Here is a 25,249-nt window from a genome sequence, read left to right as displayed (position 1 = left end):
TGGGGGGAGCACGGATGTGTGTGTGGGGTGTCATGTGTGCATGTGCCCACACCCATAATTCAATGTGCCCCTCTCCCCTGCGCATGCATGCATGACCCACTGGCTTCCCCTGCTTTTGTCACGCAATGGCACGGTGGGCCCTTTTTTCACTCCCCCAGGTTCCAGAGGCTTTCTTGAAGCCTGGGATGGGCAAAAACAGCCTCCCCCCCGGAAGGCCCAAAAATCAGCTGGCTGGCATGCACATGCACACTGGAGCTGAGCTAGGGCAACACTCGCGTGCCCACAGATATGGCTCCGCGTGCCACCTGTGGCACGCGTGTCATAGGTTCGCCACCACAGATACCATTTCAGACAAATAGTTGTCCCTTCTCTTTTTAAAAACCTCAGGTGTTGGGTATCCACGTCTTCTGGAGACATTGATTGGTTGCATTGATTAATTTTTCTAACTGTCAGGAAATTTCTCCTTAGTTCTGGGTTGGTTCTCTCCTTGATTAGTTTCTATCCATTGTTTCTTGTTCTGCCTTTAGGAACTTTGGGGAATAGGTTGATCCCTCTTCTTTGTGGTAGCCCCTTAGATATTGAAGCACTGCTATCATCTCATCCCCAGTTCTCCCCAGTCCTTCTTTTCATTAAACTAGACATACCCAATTTCTGCAACTGTTCTTCATGTTTTAGCCTCCAGTCTCCTAAATAATCTTTGTTGCTCTTCTATGCATTCTTTCTAGTGTCTCAACATCTTTTATATGTTGTGGCAACCAAAACCGGATGCAGTATTCAAAGTGTTATCAGCTACAATCTACTCAGAATTTGACCAATTTTCAGTAATGTATTGTATAGTATATTATTACATCCCTAGCGTTATTTCTTGACATGAGCAGAACTTTCTAGGTGATTAAAAAGCTTTTTGTCAGCTATCATTAAAGAATGCAAATAATGTGTTCACTTTCATTTTTTAAAACTGCTATAAAGATAATGATTAAAAGCATGATTTTCTTTTTCAGAATTTTCAAGTGACAAAATGATAGTACCACTAGTGTCCACTGTGAGGCAGCAGGTGACTGGAATTATAAAGGTATAAAATTAAATTTAGAGAGGTTGTTTGAAACCTGAATGTTCATATTCACTCCTTTCATTCCTCTCATTCAAAAAATCATTATCATCCAATCGTCCTACAAATTCCTTATTATTAAAACACAGAAAGAACACAACTTGTGCTCTGGAGAAAAGCCTGTAATTAATAAAAACGTTCTTGCCTTTCTTTCTGCATATTCACAAGTAATTAGATAGATTTAGACTACAAAATTGCATGCCTCGATAGGAAAGAGATACAAACAGACTTTGTAGAATATTGCTGCAAAATTTATTAAACCAAATTTCTTTTTTAAAAAAAACATGAAGAAATGTGCAAAATGTCTACCCATTCATAATTCCCCCCCCCCTTGAAACTATATCTTTGTTTTCAACAAAACAAAATAATTATAATCAGACTAAATAAACTTATTTCTGAAATCTTGGTCAGAAAGACTGCAGGGACTTGCCCAGGCAGTTGTCAGTGATTAGCAAAGAATACATCCAAAGAATGAAAAATTTGCTGGTTTTTTTCATTCTTTCATTGAATGAGTGATGGAAATACCATCAGAGATGTTAATATTAGTTTATGCCTGATATGATAGGTGCTAGAATTATTAACTGGACACAATCTGAATTGAAAAACAAGAAAACTAGTCCATGAACACCAACTAGCAGTTTAGAAGACATGATAAAAATTCCTTAATTTCACAACACAGGGACAATACCTGACCATAGTTTCAACAAGGGAATTACTCCCAGACCATACCAAGTCCACAAACTTGAGAGAATTCCTGAAATTCAGACAAATTGGTCATCAACAGGAACATAGAGATAAGCAACATCTACACAGCATTCAAAAGAGACGATCAAAAAGGCAAAAAGGAAACAAGAAAACCAAAACACCTTCTTGTCAGCAATTAAAACCCAAATTATCATAGGTTCACACTGAGATTAACATTAGAGCAACACTCAAAATGCAAATAATACCCCAATGAAGGAACTACCAATTCAAACAAACAAGCTAACAGTAAATAAAAGCGTGCAGCAAAATAACTACCAAGACTACTCCTGCCAACACTAACAAAGCTAGAGAGAGCATAAAAGATATATAGATAAAGGAAGAAACAGCTGCGATCACACATTGCTCCTAGAAGCACGAAGCTGTAAACACCAGCCTGAAGATGACGAATGAGACTTCGTCGAAACGTCGCTAAGACACTTCCAATTTTACATGGGAGAAAACCCGAATAACTAAAGACTTACATACAAGCATCCGAAAACCTCATATATATATATATATATATATATATATATATATATATATATATATATATATATATATATAGGTCTTTGGTTGTTGGGTTTTCTCCGTATTGAGTATTACGACTGAAATCTCGTTCATCTTCAGGCTTCAGCTTCGTGCTTCTGGGGGCAATCAGAATTGCTCCCAGAATTGCTCCCAGAAGCACGAAGCTGAAGCCTGAAGATGACGAATGAGACTTCGTCGAAACGTCGCCAAGACACTTCCAATCTTACACGGGAGAAAACCCGAACAACCAAAGACCTATATACAAACACCCGTGAAAACCTCAGAAAACAAATATATATATATATATATATATTTGTTTTCTGAGGTTTTCACGGGTGTTTGGTCGTGCTTCCTGATCAAACCAACAGAAGAATAAGTGCACGCATTGAAGAACACAAGAACTCAGTCAAAAAAGAGGAACCAACTTCTTCCCTGGTCCAACACCTTAAAGCCACAGGACATGATATTGACTTTAAAAAGACCAGAATAATCGCCAAAACTGAACACTTTAACAACAGAATAATCAGAGAAGCCATCGAGATAGAAAAACGCCCACACAGCATGAACAAACGAGATGATACCTCCCACCTACCAGCCATTTGGGAACCCGCCCTTATTGACAAACGAGACCCTAACACGAGGAATGACACCAGACCCCCACTCATGAGGTCCACACAGGATGTCACCACCACACATCCACCCAGAAAGCAGACCCAAACCCACACTGATCATGAAGCACGACCAAGGACCAGAAGCCAGACTGCAGCTGCAACATTAGCCATTTCAAACCCCTCCAATCCATACATGCAGCAGACTGACACCCACTATGAAGAAGTAGCATGACCACGACCACGAAGCCAAACTACAGCTATGCAGCTCACCAGCTCAAATCCTCCTGCAACTCAGACTAATCTGAGCACAACCAAGCCCCCACCCAAATAGGACACACCCCCAGCCAATCAGAGCACAAAAAAAACCCCATCCAATCAGAGCACAGCCAAGCTCCCACCCAATCAATTTAAACCCCTTCTAGCAGTTAAAAAGGAAGAAACAGCTGCGATCACACATTGCTCCCAGAAGCACGAAGCTGAAGCCTGAAGATGACGAATGAGACTTCGTCGAAACGTCGCCAAGACACTTCCAATTTTACGCGGGAGAAAACCCGAATAACCAAAGACCTACATACAAACACCCGCAAAAACCTCAGAAAACATATATATATGCGCAGGTTTTGGTATGTTCAGGTCTTTTCCCATGTAAGATTGAAAGTATTTAGGCAACGTTTCAATGAGATCTCACTCATCATCTTCAGGCTGGAGTTTTTGGCTTTGTTCTTATGTGACAAAGTGTGGATTTTAACTGCTGTTTCTCTATAAATACTGGTGGGGGTGGTGTATTTTGAATTGATAGCCTAGCTGTTGCAAGCTGATTGTTTGGCTGTGTTGCTACATATTATTATTATTATTATTATTATTATTATTATTATTATTATTATTATTATTATTATTATTATTATTATTATTATTATTATTTATTAAATTTTTATACCGCCCTTCTCCCGAAGGACTCAGGGCGGTGTACAGCCAGAGTAAAATACAAAATATATACAATTAAAACGGATTTAAAATATAAAATTACTAAATGGCTCAGAATTAAAATGAATTTAAAATTTAAAATACTACTAAAACCCAATTTAAAATCAATCCATTTATGCTAGTCCCGCTTGGATGAATAAATAAATATTGATTGGTTAATGGAGTTTTTTAAATTGCTGGCCTAGCTGCTGCAGGCTGATTGGTTGGCTGTGTTGCTAATTGGTTAATGAGGTTGATGTTTGTGTGGGAAGTAGCATTTTGGGCCCTGGTGTGGTTTTGAGTTCGAGGTCCTGTCGTGTGTTGGTGTCAATTTTTGTAGCTGGGATTCGTTTCTTGACTAGGGCTAGTTTCCAGATGTTTGGTAAGAGGGAGGTATCATCACGTTTATTCATGTTATGGGGGTGTTTCTCTATTTCTATGGATTCCATAATTATTCTCTTGTGGTAGTGTTCAATTTTGGAGATTGATTTGGTTCCTTCAAAATCAATGTCATGTCCTGTTGCTTTAAGGTGTTGGAAAAGAGATGAAGTTTTTTCTTCTTTTCTGACTGCAATTTTGTGTTCTGCTATGCGTGCATTTATTCTCCTATTAGTTTGTCCAATGTATGTTGCTGGGCAGATTTTGCATGGTGTTTCATAGACTCCTTGGTTTTCTAGCTGGATCTTGTCTTTGGGGTTTCTTAACACGTTAGCTATTTTTTGATCTGTGCAGAAGGCTGTCTTGATGTTGTTTTTGTGGAGAATTTTACTGATTTTATCTGTAGTGCCTTTGATGTATGGGAGGAGGGCGATGCCATTGTTTTATTCTGTGTCTTGGTTTTTGGGTTGAGTGTCTCTTTGGATTAGGTTTGTAATTGTGTTTCTTTGGAATCCGTTCGAGATTAGTATATTTGTTGGTGTGTAATTCAGTTTTCAGGTGGTCTTTGTCAGCTAGGTGTTTGGTTTTGGAGATGAGAGTCTTGGCTATGGAGTTGATTTGTGCAGGGTGGTGATGTGATTGTGCATTTAAGTAGCAATTGGTGTGTGTCCTAGAGAGCCATTTGGTTTTTTGTAGATTAGGACGTCTAGAAAAGGGAGTTGGTTGTTCACGTCTATTTCCATGGTAAATTGTATTTTGGGATGAAGGCTGTTGAGATGTGTGAGGAAGTTATCCAGTTCTTTCTTTCTGTTGGGCCAAATTATGAAGGTATCATCTACATATCTGAGCCAAAGTTTGGGTTTGTGTTTAGATTTATCTAAGCATTGTTTCAAAGTGTTCCATGTATAGGTTTGCGATGACAGGTGAGAGGGGTGATCCCATGGATGCTCCTTCTACCTGTTTGTATCTTTGTCCATTGTGGATGAAGTATGTGTTGGTTAGGCAGTGGTTGGTCAGATCTAGGATGTGTTTGGGGGAGTTGTATTTGTTTTGAATAGCTGTCAGTGTTTCTTTGATAGATATTTGGGTGAAGAGGGATATGACATTGAAGCTCACGAGTAGGTCGCTGGGTTGTAGGTTTTGTTTCTTTATTGTTTCTATGAAGTGGAATGAGTTTTGTATGTATAAGGAAATGGATTCTGTGTCTGGCTGAAGTTGTTGGCAAGGAATTTGGCAAGATTCTGTAGAGGTGAGCCTATGGAGCTGACCATGGGTCCGAGTGGTGTTCCTTTTTTGTGTATCTTGGGGAGGCCATAGAGTTGGGGCATATGGATGATTTTTCTCTGGGGATGATTCTTTACTGGATCTCTTCACTGATGGGGGAGGCTTCTATTTTGGATTTGGTGGTTTTTTCCAGGTAGGTGGTGGGGTCTGTGTTTAGAGGTTTGTAAGTGGAGTCTTGGAGTAGGTTGGTTAGTTTGGATTGGTAGTCAGATGTGTTCATCACCACTGTGGTGTTGCCTTTGTCTGCTGGGAGAATGATTATGTTATTGTCTTTTTTTTAGGTTTGTGAGTGCTTTTTGTTCTTCTTTGTCTAAGTTGCTTCTGGGTGGGTTGCTGGAGCAAAGGACGTTGGTGACTTCTAGTCTGATTTTATTGGCTTCATCTGGGTTGATTTTGGTTAGGCTAGCTTCAACTTCGCATATGATGTTTTCAGTGGGGATGCGTTTAAGGGCGACTGCAAAGTTGAATCCTTTGGAGAGAACATTGGTTTCTGCTGTGGTGATATTTGTTTTCTGAGGTTTTCGCGGGTGTTTGTATGTAGATCTTTGGTTATTCGGGTTTTCTCCCGTGTAAAATTGGAAGTGTCTTGGCGACGTTTCGACAAAATCCCATTTGCCATCTTCAGGCTAGGTGTTACAGCTTTGTGCTTCTAGGAGAAATGTGTGATTGCAGCTGTTTCTTCCTTTTAACTGCTAGTGGAGGTTTGAACTGATTGGTTGGGGGTTTGGTTGTGCTCTGAACACACCAGAACACACCAGAACACACCCCCAGCCAATCAGAGCACAGCCAACCCCACCATCCAATCAGATTGGATTATTATTATTTTATACAATAATAAAAAATGTATAATAATTTTTTTTATTGTTCAATATTCTGTTCTTTTGATTCATATGGACAGGCATTCATTTGCTAATAATGACTACACATATAAGGCTACAATAAATGAAGTAATGATGAAAATAGAGAAAACTATTAATGTATTAATTATATAAATTTTAATTATTTCTTTTTTACAGGTAGGGATTGTTTTAAAGCTATTAATTCCAACATACCACATCTACCTTTACTTTCTTATACTTCAGAACTGCAGAAAATCATGACAGAAATTTTTAGCAATCTGTGGTTACAAGAATTTGGGAGGTGTATATGGTATGATTACCTACTCCTGCACAGTAAAAAAAAGAATAATGCAGTTGTCCAAAGGACGGAAATTTCATAATCCTAGTTTTCACTGAGGTACTACATCAGGGGTTTGAGTGTTCCACTTCAGGATGCTACTTGACTGAAAAAAACATCTTGTAACCAAATGTCTCTGCACTTGAAAAGAAGAGTCTAATCAAGCACGTCAAGTACAATCTTTTTTCATTTTCTTTTTGCACAACCATGGGGGGAAAAAAAGAAAGAAAGAAATGGGAAGGAAAGAAGAAATAAAAAGAGGTTTTTATTTTTTTTATTTTTGTAAAGTTACATTTTTTTCAAAGTATCATTAATGTAAAGATAGCCTTAAATTTATGTTAAGTATTACTGAAAACAAAGTAACAATTAAAAATGTAATCAATATACTAAGAATTATCTGTTAGAAGAAATGGTTAATGTAGAAACTTTTACTAATTGCTTATTTGTAATTGATAGTTCTTATACAACTTAGACATAGCTTATCTGACTGTGTGTTGTCGCCGGAGTGGTTGGATGGAAGTTTATTGTTTTTTATTTTTATTTTATTTTCTATATTGTGTTTTTATTGTTTGTAAGCCACTAGAGTGGCTGTGAGCAAGTAAGTAGCTATAGAAATCTTACAAAGAAACAAACAAACACTACATAAATACATACACACATGCTGTATATACATTCTTGCTATCTTTGCTAATTTATTAATTTGAGAAAGTTATCCTCAATAAATAAATTAGGCATAATGTAATATTTTAAGAGAAAATCACATTTCAGTTGTAATACCAATCCACGTGCAGAATTATAGTCCGCAAATGGCTTCCAAGTTGAATTTAATTGCATAAAGGTAATCCTTGATATACATATTCCTGCTACAGTTGTAAGTTGTTATGGTCATAAAGCAAGCTACCACATGACCAGATAAATTTGTGTGGTGGTCATTAAGTAGTTATAAAATGATGAATGTGATTGTAAAGTAACTGCTGCGATGGTAAAGTGAACGCATTGTTCACTATTTGACAAAAGCATCACCTGACATGGGGAACTGCAGATGGGCCATAAATATGGGCCAGTTGCAGTCGTGTGATCACTGGTGTGGGTAGCCATTGGAACTGGATTGTAAGTACCTTTGGGGAGAAGTCTGTCAGAACTTTGGGTGGTTGCTAAGCAACAGGTTGTAAGTCAAGCCTATATGTATCAGATTTGTTCTTTAAATACAAAATTATTTTTGACCTTGATGTACATTATCACAGCTTAGTCTGTCATCTTCTACCTTTCTACATTATTTTTATGGATCTATCTATCTTTATATATAAATGGCTGTGTGTGTGTGTGTGTGTGTGTGTGTGTGTGTGTGTGTGTGTGTGTGTGTTCCAGCACAACTCTGGAACACCTCGAGCAATTTCAACCAAACTTGGTACACAGATGACTTACTCTCTGGAAAGAAATACTGTAGGAATAAGACACCCCTAACACCCATCGGGGTGTGTGTTCTGTTAAGATACAGCCTGTTGTGCCTTAAAATGGATTCTACTGGATTGCTTTAAAATGGCTTCTACTGCCCAGTGGAGTTGTCATGGTAATGGCTTCACAATACTCCACAAGGGGGCTCTCTCTGTTAAAGGGGAAAATCCAACATTAGAAATTACGTTCGGTCCGGACATTTTCAACATTATTCTTGAGGACAAATGTATGGCCATGATCAATAAAACATTACTGCAACTCGGCCTGCCTGCACCACTATGAGACCGACATGACATACTTCATGCAGATTGCATACAAGAAAAGAACTACAATGCTGAACAGCTTAGTGCATATATCGTGGTCAAGAAGCCACTTCTAAATCAAGATCAGAAAAAAGCATGATCATGTTATTTATTTATTTATTTATTTTGTCAAACACAACGGTATATATACGTATAAGCATGAAATAACCATACAAATTGGATACAATCAAGGGGAACATTTGAACAGGAATGGTAGGCATGCTGGTGCTCTTATGCACGCCCCTTACAGACCTCTTAGGAATGGGGTGAGGTCAATAGTAGATAGTCTTTGGTTAAAGCTTTGGGGATTTTGGGAAGAGACCACAGAGTCAGGTAGTGCATTAACAACTCTGTTACTGAAGTCATATTTTCTACAATCAAGATTGGAGCGGTTCACATTAAGTTTAAATCTATTGAGTGCTCGTGTATTATTGCGATTGAAGCTGAAGTAGTCTTCGACAGGAAGGACATTGTAGCAGATGATTTTATGAGTTATACTCAGGTCATGCCGAAGGTGGCGGAGTTCTAAATTTTCTAAACCCAGGATTTCAAGTCTGGTGGCATAAGATATTTTGTTGGATTAGAGGAGTGGAGAACTCTTCTTGTAAAATATTTCTGGACATGCTCAATTGTATTAATGTCCTAAATGAGATGTGGGTTCCAAACAGGCGAGCTGTATTCAAGAATTTGTTTAGCAAATGTTTTGTATGCTCTGGTTAATAGTGTAATCTTTCTGGAGAAGAAGCTATGCAAGATTAAGTTTACAACTCTTAAAGCCTTTTTGGCAATGTAGTTGTAGTGGGCTTTGGCACTTAGATCATTTGATATGAAAACTCCAAGGTCTTTGACAGGGTGAGGGTCATCTACAAGGTAATGTCCATCAAGCTTGTATTTAGTGTTCTGATTCTTTGTTCCAATGTGTAAAACAGAGCATTTGCTGGTTGAGATTTGGAGTTGCCAAATTTTTGACCATTCCGACACAAAGTCAAGTTCTTTTTGAAGGGTAGCCGTATTTTTGGTAGTGTTAAATAGTTTAACATCATCGGTGAAGAGAACACAGTTACTTATAATATGGTCACAGAAGTCGTTAATGTATAATATGAAGAGTGTTGGTCCTAGAACGCTGCCTTGGGGGACACTGCTATTGACAGGAGCAGGATTTGATAGGGCACTGCCTATTTTGACCACTTGGATCATGGATCAGTTAGCAAAACAACAAGGTGGTATCATTTTATTTGACGCTTCTGGGGGCAGAGGGAAAACATTTTAATTCATGCCAAAATCAGGGCTCAGGGTGGAAGTTGCTCTTCCTGTCTAATACAGGATTGGGATAAATAAATACCCGGGCAATGCTGAATTATCAGCTAGTTTATTATATGTAGGAATATTCAGCTGTGCAAGTCCTGTAGCAGCTTGAAATGACAGAACCCCAGACCCAAGTCTTACTGCCTCTGTGAAAAGCAGTCTTTAATTGCCTTCTCCTCCCAAGATGGAAAATTAGAGAAAGTTACTCTACATCTGTTTCTCCTCTGAAAGAGGGAGGCAGGGAAAGAAAAGGCAGGCCTTTGCCCGCTCATCAATTCCCCAGGGGAACTTCTTCCTGGTAATGGAGCTGTATTGCTCCTCTGGAGATGATATTTTTCGGCCTTGGCAGAGAAAGAGTCAACATTTCTCAGAGAAAGACTATTGTCTCTGGCTGCCTCATTAATAGAAAGATGACTTGACTTGTTTTCACATGAGATTTGAATGGATCCACACATGCTTGTATACAGTTTGAAATGTCATCATTCAATGACCCACACCTGAATATGTGAATTCTGTACCATCTGGTGTGACAACTTGAAAACTCTGGCGATAGTGGTTTATTTGAGATGTTTTTCCACACGTTAATAATGGATTTTCAAGCATGAGTGAGATACACGCCAAATTTCTGTTATTCATATCTCGGTTAAAATTGTAATATCTTCCTTAGAGAAAAAAGGGACTCCTACTCAGGAGTCAGATAAAAGTTATTGAATCAGGACACAGCATTTATATTCTTATGAGAGATACAAATCATATTTTGGTAATCACATTTAGTATGTTGCATAAACCAAGGCAGGAGCAGGCAACAAGGAAACAATTTACTTCAGTTATGGATACAGTGCTTTGTACATTTTATATTAATAATGGCATTCATATACTATTTATACATAGTATATATCACTACATCACGCAAATCCCAAGGAAGGAGACCTTCTTAACTGCTGTGCTGAACTCAGTGAGTTTCTAGGGCTGGCAATTGACAAAATAACACCAGGCTTACATCACTGATATAACACTGCTGTTCAGAGATGGTTTCAGCAGGTTCTGACCAGTTCTGGAGAACCGGTAGTGGAAATTTTGAGTAGTTCAGAGAACCGGTAGTAAAAATTATGACTGGCCCCACCCCCCCATCTATTCTCTGCCTCCCAAGTCCCAGCTGATCAGGAGAAAATGGAGATTTTGCAGTAACCTCTCCCTGGAGTGGGGAGGGAATGGAGATTTTACAGTATCCTTCCCCTGGAGTGGGGTGGGAATGGAGATTTTACAGTATTCTTCCCCTGCCACGCCCACCAATCCATGCCATGCCCACCAAGCCATACCCACAGAACCAATAGTTGAAACCCACCACTGCTGCTGTTACTGCAAGGTATGTGGAAGGGAACGTTGTCTTACCTGAACGTCCCTTCTTGGAGAGGGGGAAACGACCGTCAGGTCTGGGTAAAATCTCCTCGCTGCTGATTGGACCGAGTCTGCAAAGTTTTTGTTTATAGTCCCCACCTCCTTCTAGTTCCTTCCAGCTTTTTCAGCAAGGATCCAACTGCAGACTGACGTGTTGAACTGAAATGATAGAGAATTAGTGTCCTCCCACCCCGAAACCCCAGGTTGACAGTCACCTTGGGTGGGACTGACGGCCATTTCCCCCTCTCCAAGAAGGGACGTTCAGGTAAGACAACGTTCCCTTCTCCATGTCGGGGGAAACGGCCGTCAGGTTTGGGACATACCAAAGCTCGATGTCCTCCTGGGAGGGATGATGGCGACCCATCATTGTTGATGAGAATGAACCGTCTGTAGCACCCGTCTTCCAAATGCCGCGTTCGCTGACACATAAGAGTCCACCCGATAAATTTGAATAAATGAAGTAGAGTTGGACCACGATGCCGCTCTGCAGATTTCATCAACTGATGCCTGACCACCCCACGCGGCCGATGAAGCTGCGCTCCTGGTAGAGTGTGCTGTAATATTATGCGGCACCGGGAGAGACTGACTCTCATATGCCATAGCTATGGTAGCTCTGAGCCACCTTGCCAGAACCGATTTGGTTACCTTCTGACCCAGAGAGAGAGGCTGGAATGATACGAAGAGTGCCTCTGTTTTGCGGAAGGCCGAGGTGTGGTCAATGTATATTTTCAATGCTCTCCGTACATCTAGAGTGTGCCATACCCTCTCTAAATGGTGCTTGGGATTTGGGCAGAAATTCGGAAGCACTATCTCCTGTGCCCTATGGAACCTACTGTTAATCTTTGGGAAGAAAGTGGGATCAAGTCTCAGCACCACTCTGTCAGAGAAGAAAGTGCATAGGTCCTGCCGAACTGAAAGAGCCTACAATTCCGACACTCATTGGGCCGAGATGATAGCTACCAGAAATGAAACCTTTAGCGACAAAATACGAAGTGACGAATCTCTAAGTGGTTCGAAAGGTGTTTTTGTCAGAGCATTAAGCACCGCATTTAGACACCAAGACGGGAAGCGATGTACCACAGGCGGGTTGACATTAGTTGCTCCACGGAGAAACTGTTGAATGAGAGGATCTCTAGAAAGTGAAATAGGTGAACCACATCTCAACACAGAGGAGAGTGCTGCCACTTGTCTCTTGAGCATATTCGGCGCCAGACCCGAGTCCAGCCCTCGCTGAAGGAAAGACAGAATGTCTAAAACAGATGCTGAGGTGGCTACTAGCCCTTGGGATGAGCACCAAGAGTCGAATTTCTGCCAAGTGGCCTGATAAATTCTTTTGGTAGAATCTCTACGGGATGCCAGCATTGTGGGGATGACCTGGTCCGGAACCCTAGCCGTAGCTAAGATCCACCGCTCAATCTCCACACGGTTAGGCAGAGCCATTGTGGGTCCGGGTGTAGTACTGGTCCTTGGCAGAGGGACACCTGATTGTCCGGGATCCTCCACGGTTCTCAGATGGACAGAGTCAGTAGATCCGCGAATCAAGGCCTCCTCGGCCAGAAGGGGGCGACCAATAACAGCTCTGCTTTCTCCGCGAGAAGTTTCCGTATTACTCTGTGAATTAGAGGGATAGGCGGGAAAGCATATAAAAGGCCCTGAGGCCATTTGCTGCGCAATGCATCCACTGATTCCGCTCCCCGCGAGGGGAATCTGGAGAAGAACTGCGGGACCTGATTGTTGGTCCCGGACGAGAACAAGTCCACTAGCGGTAGTCCGAAGTGGGAGGACAACTCCTGAAAATTCTCTGGGGACAAGGCCCATTCCGATTGGTCGATAGTTTGTCTGCTGAGAGAGTCCGCCGTGCGATTGTCCGTCCCCGCAATGTGTTCCACTTTGACCAACAGTAGATGTGACTCTGCCCAGTGGCCTAGAGTGAGAGTGCCGCCCCACCTGTTTACATGCGCCTTTGCTGTTACATTGTCCGTGAGGACCAGGACATTCGAATCCTGAACGAGATCCTTGAAGGTCAGAAGCGCTAGGCGGATGGCACGTAGCTCTAGGAAATTGATGCCGTGGTGAATCTTGGCGGGGGACTACTTGCCCTGGGCTAGGTGTTGATCGAGATGAGCTCCCCATCCCGACAAGCTGGCATCTGTGGTGATGACAACCCGCACTGGTTCCCTGAAGACCGAGCCTCTGGCTAGCACCTCCAAATTCCACCAAGTTAACGAGTCGGTCACCTCCCGTGGAAGACTCATTCGTCGGCTGGATGAACTGAGGCACGTCCTCTGATGTGGTAGGAGGAACCACTGTAAAGGTCGACTGTGGAGGCGAGACCATAGTACAATATCGTAGGAGGAAACCATCTTCCCCAATAGCTGGGAGAGCTGTTCTAAGGGGACTGACCTAACCCTCCTACAGTTGAAAGCCAAATTCGCCAGACTATTTTGACGTTCAGCTGACAGATAAACCATTGACCTCTGCAAATCAATTTGAGCCCCTAAATGAACAATGGTGGTCGCAGGGGTAAGGTGGCTCTTATCACAGTTAATCGAGAACCTGTGTAGTTGCAGTATATTTATGGTTGTGGCGATGTCCCTGACCGCCCCTTCCCTAGAAGACGAAAGTATCAAAATATCATCTAGGTAGGCTTGAAGCCTAATGGGAATCTCTCGGATATGAGCCATTACTGCTGCCATGATCTTTGTGAAGACCCTAGGGGCCGAGGACAACCCGAAGGGTAAGGCCCTGTATTGATAGTGGGAACCATTAAAGAAAAACCTAAGGAAACGACGGTGGTCTCGCCTAATGGGGATATGCAAATAGGCCTCCGTCAGATCAATAGAAGACATATAATCCCCTGATGCACTCCAGGATGGACCGTAAGGAGTGCATTTTAAAGCGATGATAAGCAATATACTTATTCAGAATGGCCCTCCAGCCCCCGACGGTTTGCTTACCACAAAAAGCCTGGAGTAGAAACCCTGTTTTTGTTGATCGACCGGTACTAGCTGGATGGCCCGGATAGCCAAAAGATGGCGCACAGCCGAATCTACCAGCGCAAGACTGTCACTACAGTTGGAGACAGGGCATCTCAAGAAAACCGTGGGGGTGTGTGTGTGGAGAGAAATTCTAAGGCCAGACCATGCTTGATAGTCTGCCGTACCCAACGGTCAGATGTTGAATAATCCCATTGGGAACTAAAATAAGCCAGCTGGCCTCCAATGGGAAGTTCAACCCTAGGGTTACTTGTAATGGTTGAATTGCCTACCCCGCCCTCCTCGGAAAGGTCTACAGGCATTAAATTTTGGACCAGCACTGACCTGGTCGGTACGTTGGAAGTTCCCTCTGGGAGTTGAATATCTTTGTCGTCTGATTCATGGTCCTCCGAATTCTTGGTTTTGAAAGGGGGCTGAAGACGTGGAGGGACGAAAATAAGGCTGCTGTCGTAGTTCGCCCCTGCGAGATAGCGATGGTAATACCTTCTTCTTGTCTCTCGTTTCAACTAATATGGGATCCAGAGATGCTCCGAATAACTGCGATCCTGAATAGGCGGAGGATGCCAGGCGCCATTTATTTCTAGTGTCCGCACGCCAATGGCGAAGCCATAACAGACGGCGGGACATGACCGTGGACCCAATGGATTTCGTAGAGAAACGCGCCGCATTCAAAGTTGCGTCGGCAGAAAATTCTAAGGCTGCGATCACCTTGTTAAGGTCTTGATGGGCTCTCACATCTGACGTGGGTAGATGGCCCTGAAGCTGCTTGAGCCACAAATAAATAAATAAATAAATAATGGATGCCCTATTGAAAAATGATGACGCTATAGAAGATTTGATGGCCCAGGCTGAGGCTTGGTGGGACTTGACCAAAGATTGGTCAGCTCTTTTGTCCTCCGGGCGTAGGGCCTCGTTTTCTGGCACCGTGACATGAAAAGACGTCGTGAGCGCCACTACTGGTGCATCAACTGTAGGGATCTGTAAGATCTTGTCAAGGTCCTGGGCACAGTTATAGAACTTTTTGTCCGTTGCATTGGGGTTAGAACCCGTGCCAGGGTGAGTCCACTGCCATTGCACCACGTCCACGAACATTTTAGGGGCAGGAATAGCTTCCTCCACCACAGTGAGTTCCACAAAAAGACTAGTCGAAGTCTAGGGCCTGAGGAGTCGAAGGGCCTGAGGAGCTGCCTGAGTGGCTGAGGCAGTCCCCAACCCCGTGGTAGCTAGGGCTTTAAACAGGAGGGAGCGAAACAAATGTGGCTTGAAGAGCCCCACAAAAGATGGCTGATCCGGACCTAGGCCTTCGTCATCCGACAAGACCAAGTCCCCGGATTCCTCCTCCTCGGACAGGGATCCCTGGCTGTCATTGTTGGGGGATTTATCCCTATGTGACCTACCCTCCGTCGTGTGGGGAGGCAAGCTATGTCTCTCTCCCCGACTCGCTTTGTGATAGGAGGGAAGAGGAGCCTCCCATTGAAGAGATTGCGCTACTTCCTGCCTTATTGCCTGCGAGATCATGAGGCTGAATGATTCCGGGAGTTGAAAAACGGGCTGCTGGGGCAATCTATTATCTGGCTGCAGTAAGGGCCCCCATGCTCCCTGATTCATGTTTGCTGTCTGACCCAACAGAGACTCTGAAGTAACCCTGATATCCGCGTCTGACAGGGTGCGGAACAACGGAGTCGTACCTGCTTGTGGCATAGGTAAGGGAGAAAATCTGTCAGGGGACCAGGCCCCTGTGCCTTGAACCTGAGGAGGGTTGTGACCTGGGCTTGGAGGGGCAGGAAAAGCCCTAGATGCCTGTTTTTCTCCTCCCCAGGCGATGGCGATCTGGGAGCCCTCTCTGAGGCCTTATGAAAGGCTCTTTCCAGCACCTTGTGGCGCCTCTGCTCTGCCCGCGCCTTTTTTATTTTTGGTGCGGGAGACCTTACGCCCTCTTGTTGGGGAAACCTGTAGGGCTAAAGAAATGCCTTCTCCCGGATTGTCCAGGCCTTCCTGGGAAGAAGCAGTTGCTTCAGGCTGGTCGTTAGGGGATGTCGCCATTTTTTCCATTTCCCACCAATTTCCTCCCCGCTGCCAGCCTAATTTCCCTGGAACCGTTGTACTCACGACTCCAGACGCTTGCTGGGCGAACAAATCCTGGACGGCTCACTGATGTTGTGGGGACAGGAGACCCGCCCTCCGATCGCCAGGCGATCAAGTGGCTGGCAAGTAGAAAGGCTTTTGGCCCTTCTGGAATCCGCGCCGCCTATTTCGTGCCGCCAATGCCTGGTACTTCAATCGCTCGGCAGTGGGCTTCCAACGCGGTCTCCCCCGATTTCCTCCGAAGCCTCCGGCCTCCAAAAATTCAGAAAATAAAGGCGGAGCTAGTCACTCGCCTCTAGGCTGCAAACGTGACGTTTAAAAGTCGAGGTCTGCCGCTGCTCGCTACTCGGAGGAATGAAGAGCTGCTTCCCAGGAGCGCATCGGGGACAAGCCCATGAGCGCTTTCTCAGCCGTTGTGAGGCGGGCAAAACAAGGGTCTGGGTGTGCTCTCAGCGCTTCGGGGCAAGCCCGTGAGCGCTTTTTTTCGGCCATTGCAAAGCGGGAGAAAGAAAAAAATAAAGTCTGGGGCTGATCTCAGCGCTTCGGAGGCAAGCCCGTGAGCGCTGTCAATCAATTATCCCGCCGGCGAAAGCGCTGATTCGGCCCTCAGCGGGCTCGGGATCCAGTCCCTTCACGCTAAGAATCTTAAGTGAACAAAAATCAATTACTCTAAGTTAGAAATTCAAACCAATATCTAAAAAAAAGCAAACTGGTTGTTAAATTATTTGAATCCCACCACTGCATGTAGGGCTTTAGGGTGTTGACCAACATTTCAACTGGATCTGGAGGCAGACTACTAATTCAGTGCAGTTTATGTAGCAAGGGTGTTACATGTGTTTTTCAGTCACCCAGTATGGTTCATATCTCTGGATCTGCACAGCTGAAGTTTTGGATAATCTAGATGATAGCCTCATCTAGAATGCATTGCAATATCCAATTGGGAGATGACCAGGGCATGAGTGACCAGTGGAGAGCCTTCCTATCTAGGAAAAAGCATAATTAGCTCATGAAGTGGAGTTGAGCGAAGGATCTCCTAGCTAGGACCACCACTTTCTCTTTGAATAGGAGCTGTGAGTCCAAGAGGACCCCCTCCCCCAATTACACACTATGTCTGTCTGGGCTATTACAATGATGAACTCCAGGGTACAGAGGGCCCCACCCACAGCCATTCTGTCTTCAGTTGAAGTTTGTTGTTCCCCATTCAGACTTCTACAGTTTCCATGAATCACGAAAGGATTTCCACGGCATCACTCACTTCACCCAGGATGGAGATATATAAATGGGTATATTCAGCATATCGATGATATCCCATGGAGACGGAGGATATCACCTAGGAATTCCATGTAGATCTTAAATCTTGCTTTTATTATTTCTTTTAAAGTTATTAGTTTATTATTTTTAATTTTTTGTTTACAACCAAGCAGGGCCCTAGTTAATCTTTATGTATACTTCTTTATGTTTTTCCCTACTGCGCATGCGCCAAGATGGCGCGTTGAGGATCTTCGGCGGTGCAGTTGGTGGCCTTTCCGGGGGTCTGGGACCGAGAGGGGCTGTTTTTGGGCCCTCTCGGTCCCGGACCCTGCCGGGAGAACATCTGAAGCGGCGTTTGGGCTGGGGCTGGCCGGGACCGGAGCCTCGGAACAGCTGATAGGCTCGGCGGTCTCGGCGGCTTCGGCTTCAGCTCCGGCGGCTTCCTCCGGCGGCTTCCTAGGCCTGTTTGGGGCGGCGTCTCCACGGCCGGCTTGGGGCGGTGGCCGCTCGGTGGGGGGCTCAGCTGCTTGGCGGCTCCCTCAGCGGCCGCTCGGTGGGGGGCTCAGCTGCTTGGCGGCTCCCTCAGCGGCTCCCTCCGGAGCCTCGGAACAGCTGGTGGGCTCGGAGGCTTCGGCGGCTTCAGCGGCGTCCTCGATGCCTCCCACGGCCGGCCTGGGCCTGCGGTCGTTTGGCGGTGGGCTCGGCGGCCCTGTGGTGGCTCGGGGGCGGCGCGGCGGGGGCTCTGTGGCTCCCTCGGCGGCTCGGCGGGTCCCTCCGTGGCTCCCCTGGCCCGCTGGGGTGGCGGCCGCGGCCGTGGCGGTCGCTGTATGACTTTCGGGTCTGGCGGCGGCGGCGGCGGCGGCGGCCTTCCCCCAGGGGCTAAGACTTTTTTCATCGATGCCGGAGAGGGCCTGGCCGGACTTCCTCCCCTCGGCTCTTGGCGTTTTTCTCGGCGTTTCCTCTGTCCTCTGGTGGGCCATGGCTGGGGTGATGGCCGCGGTGGTTGCGCCTGGCCCTCGGGCTCCGCCGGCGGTGGCAGCGGTGGCGGACGGCCTCCCCTACTCCCAGGGGCCGAGGACTTTCTATCAACGTTTGAGAACTTTTGAGTACTTTTCTCCATCATTTGCCAGAGACGAGGAGATAGGAGAGGATCGGTCGCTGAGTGGTAGCGCAGGGGATCGGATGTGTCATCTGGAGGGTTCGGCCCGCCGAGGGAGGAGTTGGAGGCGAGGCTGGCCCTCTTTTAGACCCCCCTTTTTCTGACATCAAGGCCCAGAGTGACTGTAACACCAAGGCCGTACGGACTGACTTGGAGGAGAATGGCTTATCATCTGGACCTGGGAAAGTGGGGCCGTTTGGGTTTGGGGGTAGAATAACGGCCCCACGGAATCCTGGAAGTCCATTGTCCATCTCGCCAGCCAGGGACTCTAGTCTTGCTGCAATGACATTTTGCCATCTTGACCGGCTTGGATGGACTGCTGACTGTGCTGTATTTTTATTGATGCGAAGATTTTCAACTGCGGACCTTCTTGCCCTGCGAGATTCCCCTCTCTCGCAGGTCTGGCCCTCCACACTATCGAGGGCACATCTCGAGGACGGGTTTTGGAACCCCGAGAGTTGGCATGCGAAATCTAGGAGGCTTAGGGGATTTTTAATGAACTGTTTTAATCGTTTTTTACCAGGGAGTTTTAAGGGAAATTTTAAGGGGAGGAAACTGACGGGTTTGGTTCTGGGGGTGGATGGGCCCATCAGGAAGGGGCTAGGTCCACCATGTGTTGTGGCGGTAACTTAATAGGTCCTGGGGTTATGGCGAGGGTGTCGTTCCAGTTTGTCAGGGTCGAGCTATTATTACGGTAAGTGGGAGAGGCAGATATGACGGAAGGGGGCCACATCAGGTTTTGGGGCTCGCCCTCGCTGTTCTGACGATTGCGTGCTCCGGCCCCAGGAATTTCCCGTGACCCGAGTGGCCAGGATAATCGGGACCTGGGCCTCCGCTGATGTTATGTAATGCCAGGTCCATGTTAATAAAGCCCCTGATTTCAGATCTTATTCAGGAAGGGACCGCGGACGTTATGGGCGCACGGAGACCTGGTTGGGCACTGAAGGGGGGGTTCCCCTAGTGGAGATGTGCCCACCAGGCTTCCGAGCATTCCATCAGCCGAGGGCCCAGGGTAGGGGTGGAGGGGTGGGGGTTATCATCAAGGAGAGTCTGGGGGCGAGGGGGACCACTGTGGCTCAGATAGCTGGGTGTGAATCCTCTTCGTGAAGTGGGGTCGAGAACTCAGGTGGGCATGTTGATCACGTACCTGGCTCCTTGCTGCGTGACTACAGCCCTGCCTGAGTTGTTGGAGTTGCTGGCCGGGTTGGCAGTTGAGACCCCCAGACTGCTGGTCATGGGGGATTTCAATTTGCCATCAGCCGGCGTAGCATCCTCAACAGCTCAGGAGTTCATGGCTTCCATGACGGCCATGGACCTGATTCAGTTAATTGACGGCCCTACCCACGTCGGGGGAGGTACCCTAGACCTGATTTTTATCTCTGGCCAGTGGTTTAATGATCTGGTTTTAAATGATTTAGTTGTGGAACCTTTGTCATGGTCAGATCATTTTCTCCTTCGTCTAGACTTTCTGACCGCTACCCACCATCGCAGGGAGACGGAACCAATGCGTTGGTTCCGTCCCAGGCGCCTGATGGACCCGGAGAGGTTCCTGGCGGAGCTTGGGCCGTTCCCCGAACCCCTGTCCCACGACTCGACTGAAGAGCTAGTTGCGGCCTGGGAACGGGCCGCGGCTGGAGCTTTGGACCGTGTCGTGCCTTTGCGGCCTCTGACCCGGCGCCAGTCTCAACCAGCTCCTTGGTTCTCCGAGGAGCTGAGGGAGATGAAGCGCCGGAGAAGACGCCTAGAGAGTGCCTGGAGATCCAGCCGCTCTGAGGCTGACCGGACACTAGTTAGGTCCTATAGTAGGACCTACCTAGTGGCAATGAGGGCTGCGGCGTTCCCACGCTTCCTCCTCATTGCGCCGGCAGATAACCGCCCGGCCGCCCTGTTTCGGTGACCCGCCGCTCCTCCAACAGGAGGCGGGAGGACCCCTACAAGGCCGTGCCCAGGAGTTTAACGGTTATCTATACGACAAAATCGTTCAGCTTCGGGACGGATTGGATCAAAATTGGGTAGATCCAGGCGAGGGTTCCGAGGACCGTCTTGTTGAGGTGGTTTGGGATGACTTTGATCCTGTGACTCCCGAGGACATGGACAGGTTGCTGGGCAGGCTGAACGCCACCACATGTTTACTGGATCCGTGCCCCTCCTGGTTAGTACTGGCTACTCAGGAGGTGACACGAGGCTGGCTCCAGGGATTACAAATGCTTCTCTGCGGAGGGGTCTTTCCGCGGCCTTGAAAGAGGCTGTGGTGAGACCCTCCTCAAGAAGCCTTCCTGGACCCAGCTGTTTTAGGAACTACCGGCCAGTCTCCAATCTTCGCTACGGCGAAGGTTGTAGAGAGTGTGGTGGCATGTCAGCTACCCCAGTACCTGGATGAAGCTGTCTATCTAGACCTGCTCCAGTCCGCTTCTGGCCCGGATACAGTACGGAGACAGCTTTGGTCGCGCTGGTGGATGATCTCTGGAGGGCCAGGGATAGGGGTTACTCCTCTGCCCTGGTCCTATTAGACCTCTCAGCGGCTTTTGATACCATCGACCATGGTATCCTGCTGCGCCGGTTGGAGGGGTTGGGAGTGGGAGGCACCGGTTATCGGTGGTTCTCCTCCTACCTCTCTGGTCGGGCGGAGACGGTGTTGACAGGGGGCAGAGATCGACCCAAGGTGCCTCATGTGGGGTGCCACAGGGTCGATTCTCTCACCCCTCCTGTTCAACATCTATATGAAGCCGCTGGGTGAGATCATCAGTGGCTTTGGGGTGAGATACCAACTGTACGCTGATGACACCCAGCTGTACTTTTCCACCCCGGGCCACCCCAGTGAAGCTGTCGAAGTGTTGTCCCGGTGTCTGGAAGCCGTACGGGTCTGGATGGGGAGGAACAGGCTCAAACTTAATCCTTCCAAGACGGAGTGGCTGTGGATGCCGGCACCTCGGTACAGTCAGCTGCAGATGCGGCTGTCTGTCGGGGGTGAATCATTGGCCCCGATGGAGAAGGTACGCAACTTGGGCGTGCTCCTGGATGGCCGGTTGTCCTTTGAAGACCATTTGGCGACCGTCTCCAGGAGAGCATTTTATCAGGTTCGCCTGATCCGCCAGTTGCGCCCCTTCCTGGACCGGGATGCCTTATGCACAGTCACTCATGCCCTTGTTACCTCTCGCCTGGACTACTGCAATGCTCTCTACATGGGGCTCCCCTTGAAGAGCACCCGGAGACTTCAGCTAGTTCAGAATGCGGCTGCGCGGGTTATTGAGGGAGCGTCTCGGAGCTCCCACATAACACCTATCCTGCGCAGACTGCACTGGCTACCTGTGGTTTTCCGGGTGCGCTTCAAGGTATTGGTTACCACCTTTAAAGCGCTCCATGGCTTAGGACCGGGCTATCTACGGGACCGTCTACTGCCGGCTTCTATCTCCCATCGTCCGGTACGCTCCCACAGAGAGGGACTCCTCAGGGTGCCGACAGCCAAACAGTGTCGACTGGCGGCCCCAGGGGAGGGCCTTCTGTGGGAGCTCCGACCCTGTGGAACGAACTTCCCCTCGGACTCCGACAATTACCTGACCTTAAGACCTTTCGCCGCGAACTTAAAACTTATTTATTTCATATGGCTGGACTAGCCTGATTTTTATTTTTATTAGATGGGTTTTTAAAATTGTGTTATTTTATAGGGGAGTATGTTTTTAACGTTTTGGGCATTTAAATTAGTTTTTTAAGGGTTGTTTTAAATTATTGTGTGTATTTATATTTTATCTGCCTGTTCACCGCCCTGAGTCCTTCGGGAGAAGGGCGGTATACAAATTAAAATATTATTATTATTATATTATTATTATTACTGAATATGGTCTGAACTGAGCCTGAGACTTTCTCTGTGTAAAACATATGCTCTGCCACTGTGTTCCAGGTCACAGGTAATTGAAAACAAGATGACATAAATTACATTCTACTATATCTGGAGGGCATTGTACTGGGAAAAGGGAGAAATAGAAAAAGAATGAGATGATAAGATGAGATTTTATTAAGGTATGTTGTAATTCTCACTGATCTGTCCATGATCTTGGAACCCTTAAGGCTGCTCACATTTTCTTGATCCCAGTTTCGTCCTGATACAATATCTTACCTCTTTTAATCTGTTTTTCTGATCTCTTGACTGCACTTGCTCCCTGCATTTCTCTCCAAAGTCCTAGATTGCTGATTTATGTATAGGTTCTAAGTTGCTGAAAAATCTTATTCTTCACATATGCCTTATGCTTAAAAAAATGTCACAACTCTTATTTCTCTCTGTCTAATCTTTACATTATTGGAATTGTTTGGGTTTAAATAAAAGGGCCTACCATTTTACATCTAGCGCTTAAAAATGTGTTTTAAAATTGAATATATAGAGTAGATTCATTTAAATCTCATTCATTTCATTTGGTCTGTGCTAAAAACGATCAATTTCTGATTCAATCTATGTTGTTATTACATGTATTTCTGCACTTACTTGGTGCAGAAAATATAAGCTTAGATATAAGCTACATAAAGTCCCCATAGTATCCATGGGAAAGACCTGGCCATACCTGATAATATAACAATTGACAGTTTCTGGTTCAACACAGCATGTGGTGCAATGGTGGGTTGCTACTGGTTCTGTCCGGTTCTTGCAAACCAGTAGTAAAAGCGGCAGGAGGCTCCGCCCACCCACCCAGACATCATAATGGATGATCTGCGCACACGCAGAATCATGCGCACACGCTCCCTTACAAACAGGTAGTAAAGGTAAGTAGAACCCACCCCTGATGTGGTATGGTTTTTGTTTGTTTGTTGCCACACCACTTATTTAGTTGGACTTTTAAGCCACAGCTTCAAGTTTTGATATGCAAATGAAATACCTCCTCCCCAAATCCTATGCTCTACTCAAAAGGTCAATCAAAATCCTTAAAGTCAGTTCAAATAAGAAAGGTGTTCCAACATTTTACCCAATGTTTTAGGTATTAATAATGTTTTCATACTTTGGTAAATTATGAACTGCAGTTTATTAGCAAAATGGGACTGGGATGACACATATTAAAACATGATTTTTAAATCAGAAGGAGAGAATGCCACACAGTATAGTTAACTCAAAGCAAAACATTGTGTTATAGGTAAAAGGCAAAGCACATAGATGCTAGTCGTTCCCCTCGCACATAGATGCTAGTGGTTCCCGATGCCGTTTCAAAGCCAAAGAGCCAGTGCTGTCCAAAGACATCTCCGTGGTCATGTGGCCGGCATGACTAAACGCTAAAGGCGCATGGAATGCTGTCACCTTCCCACCAAAGGTGCTCCCTATTTTTCTACTTGCATTTTTTACGTGCTTTCAAACTGCTAGGTTGGCAGAAGCTGGGACAAGTAATGGGAGCTCATCCCATTAGGGTTTCAAACCGCTGAACTGCTGACCTTTCAATCGACAAGCTTAGTGTCTTAACCACTGTTATTATAGCTTTTTTCAATGTTGGAGTCAAGTCACTGAATTTCTAGAACAGGTATCAACAACAGGGTATGTTCTACTTTGTTGGACGGCAGCTCTTACAATCTCTACTAAGCACAATGATTGTTTTCTGAGCAGTTATTAATGTTGTAGTTAAACCATCAGACGGCAATGATATAAACAATAAAAAAACTGATGAGGGGGAAGGACAGTTCCAAAGAGAGAGCTCTCAGCTATTCCATTTTTCTCCCCAATGTGGTGCCTGTTGTGCCCACTAGCTGACAGCAGAGTTGGCGGCAGACTTGGATGATTAGGAGGTTGGGGAGGAACCTGGGCCAGCTCTGGAGTCTAGGGAAGGCTTTGATGGATGCTCTGCGTTGGGCGCAGAGATAGAGCCAGGACCATCTGACATTTCCCAGCCATTGGAGAAGCAGCTGCCTTTGGAGGCTGAGATAAGAGGGGAGAAAAACAGCTGGGGTCTGTTCCAGATGCACTTATGTGCAGAGCTGTTAGGAGAGGAGAACAACTGAAGACAAGGAGTTGAATTAGGAAGCAAGGCACACATGGATGCTGAATGGCCCCTCCCTGGCTAGGGAATAAATAGAAGGAAAGGGGAGTGGTAATTGTAGGAGACAACAGATTTGGCTCATCATGTTTCATGCCTCAAAGACTGCTTGGCGGACCTTAATTTGCAGCTTTGTGGCTGGGAGCTCATGGCCTGGCAATTATCACAAGGAACTGATAAGGTCTGCTACTGAAGTTAAATCTTTGAAGGACTATTGCCTGGACTTTTCGGTGCGTTAATGCCATTAATTCAAAGGAAATAAATAAAGATGGATTTTTTGTGACAAGAAGTCTGATTCCTGTTTATGTTAAAGCTGGGTCAGAACAGTGCCCGAACAATATCAAGGAAGAGTTTCCCATCACCTTATGGAATAACGCTGTTATCTTCCCACTGAAGTGGTACTTATTTTTCTACTCACATTTGCATGGTTTTGAATTATTAAATCGTAAGACGATCAAGATTTGCTTTGAGATAAAGGTGTACTGACTTGCAGCCATATCA

The sequence above is a fragment of the Ahaetulla prasina genome, chromosome 4 (assembly GCF_028640845.1).
Source record: "Ahaetulla prasina isolate Xishuangbanna chromosome 4, ASM2864084v1, whole genome shotgun sequence".
Taxonomy (NCBI): Eukaryota; Metazoa; Chordata; class Lepidosauria; order Squamata; family Colubridae; genus Ahaetulla; species Ahaetulla prasina.
The sequence above is the reverse complement of the archived record's forward strand: the minus strand, read 5'-3'. Positions refer to the sequence as shown.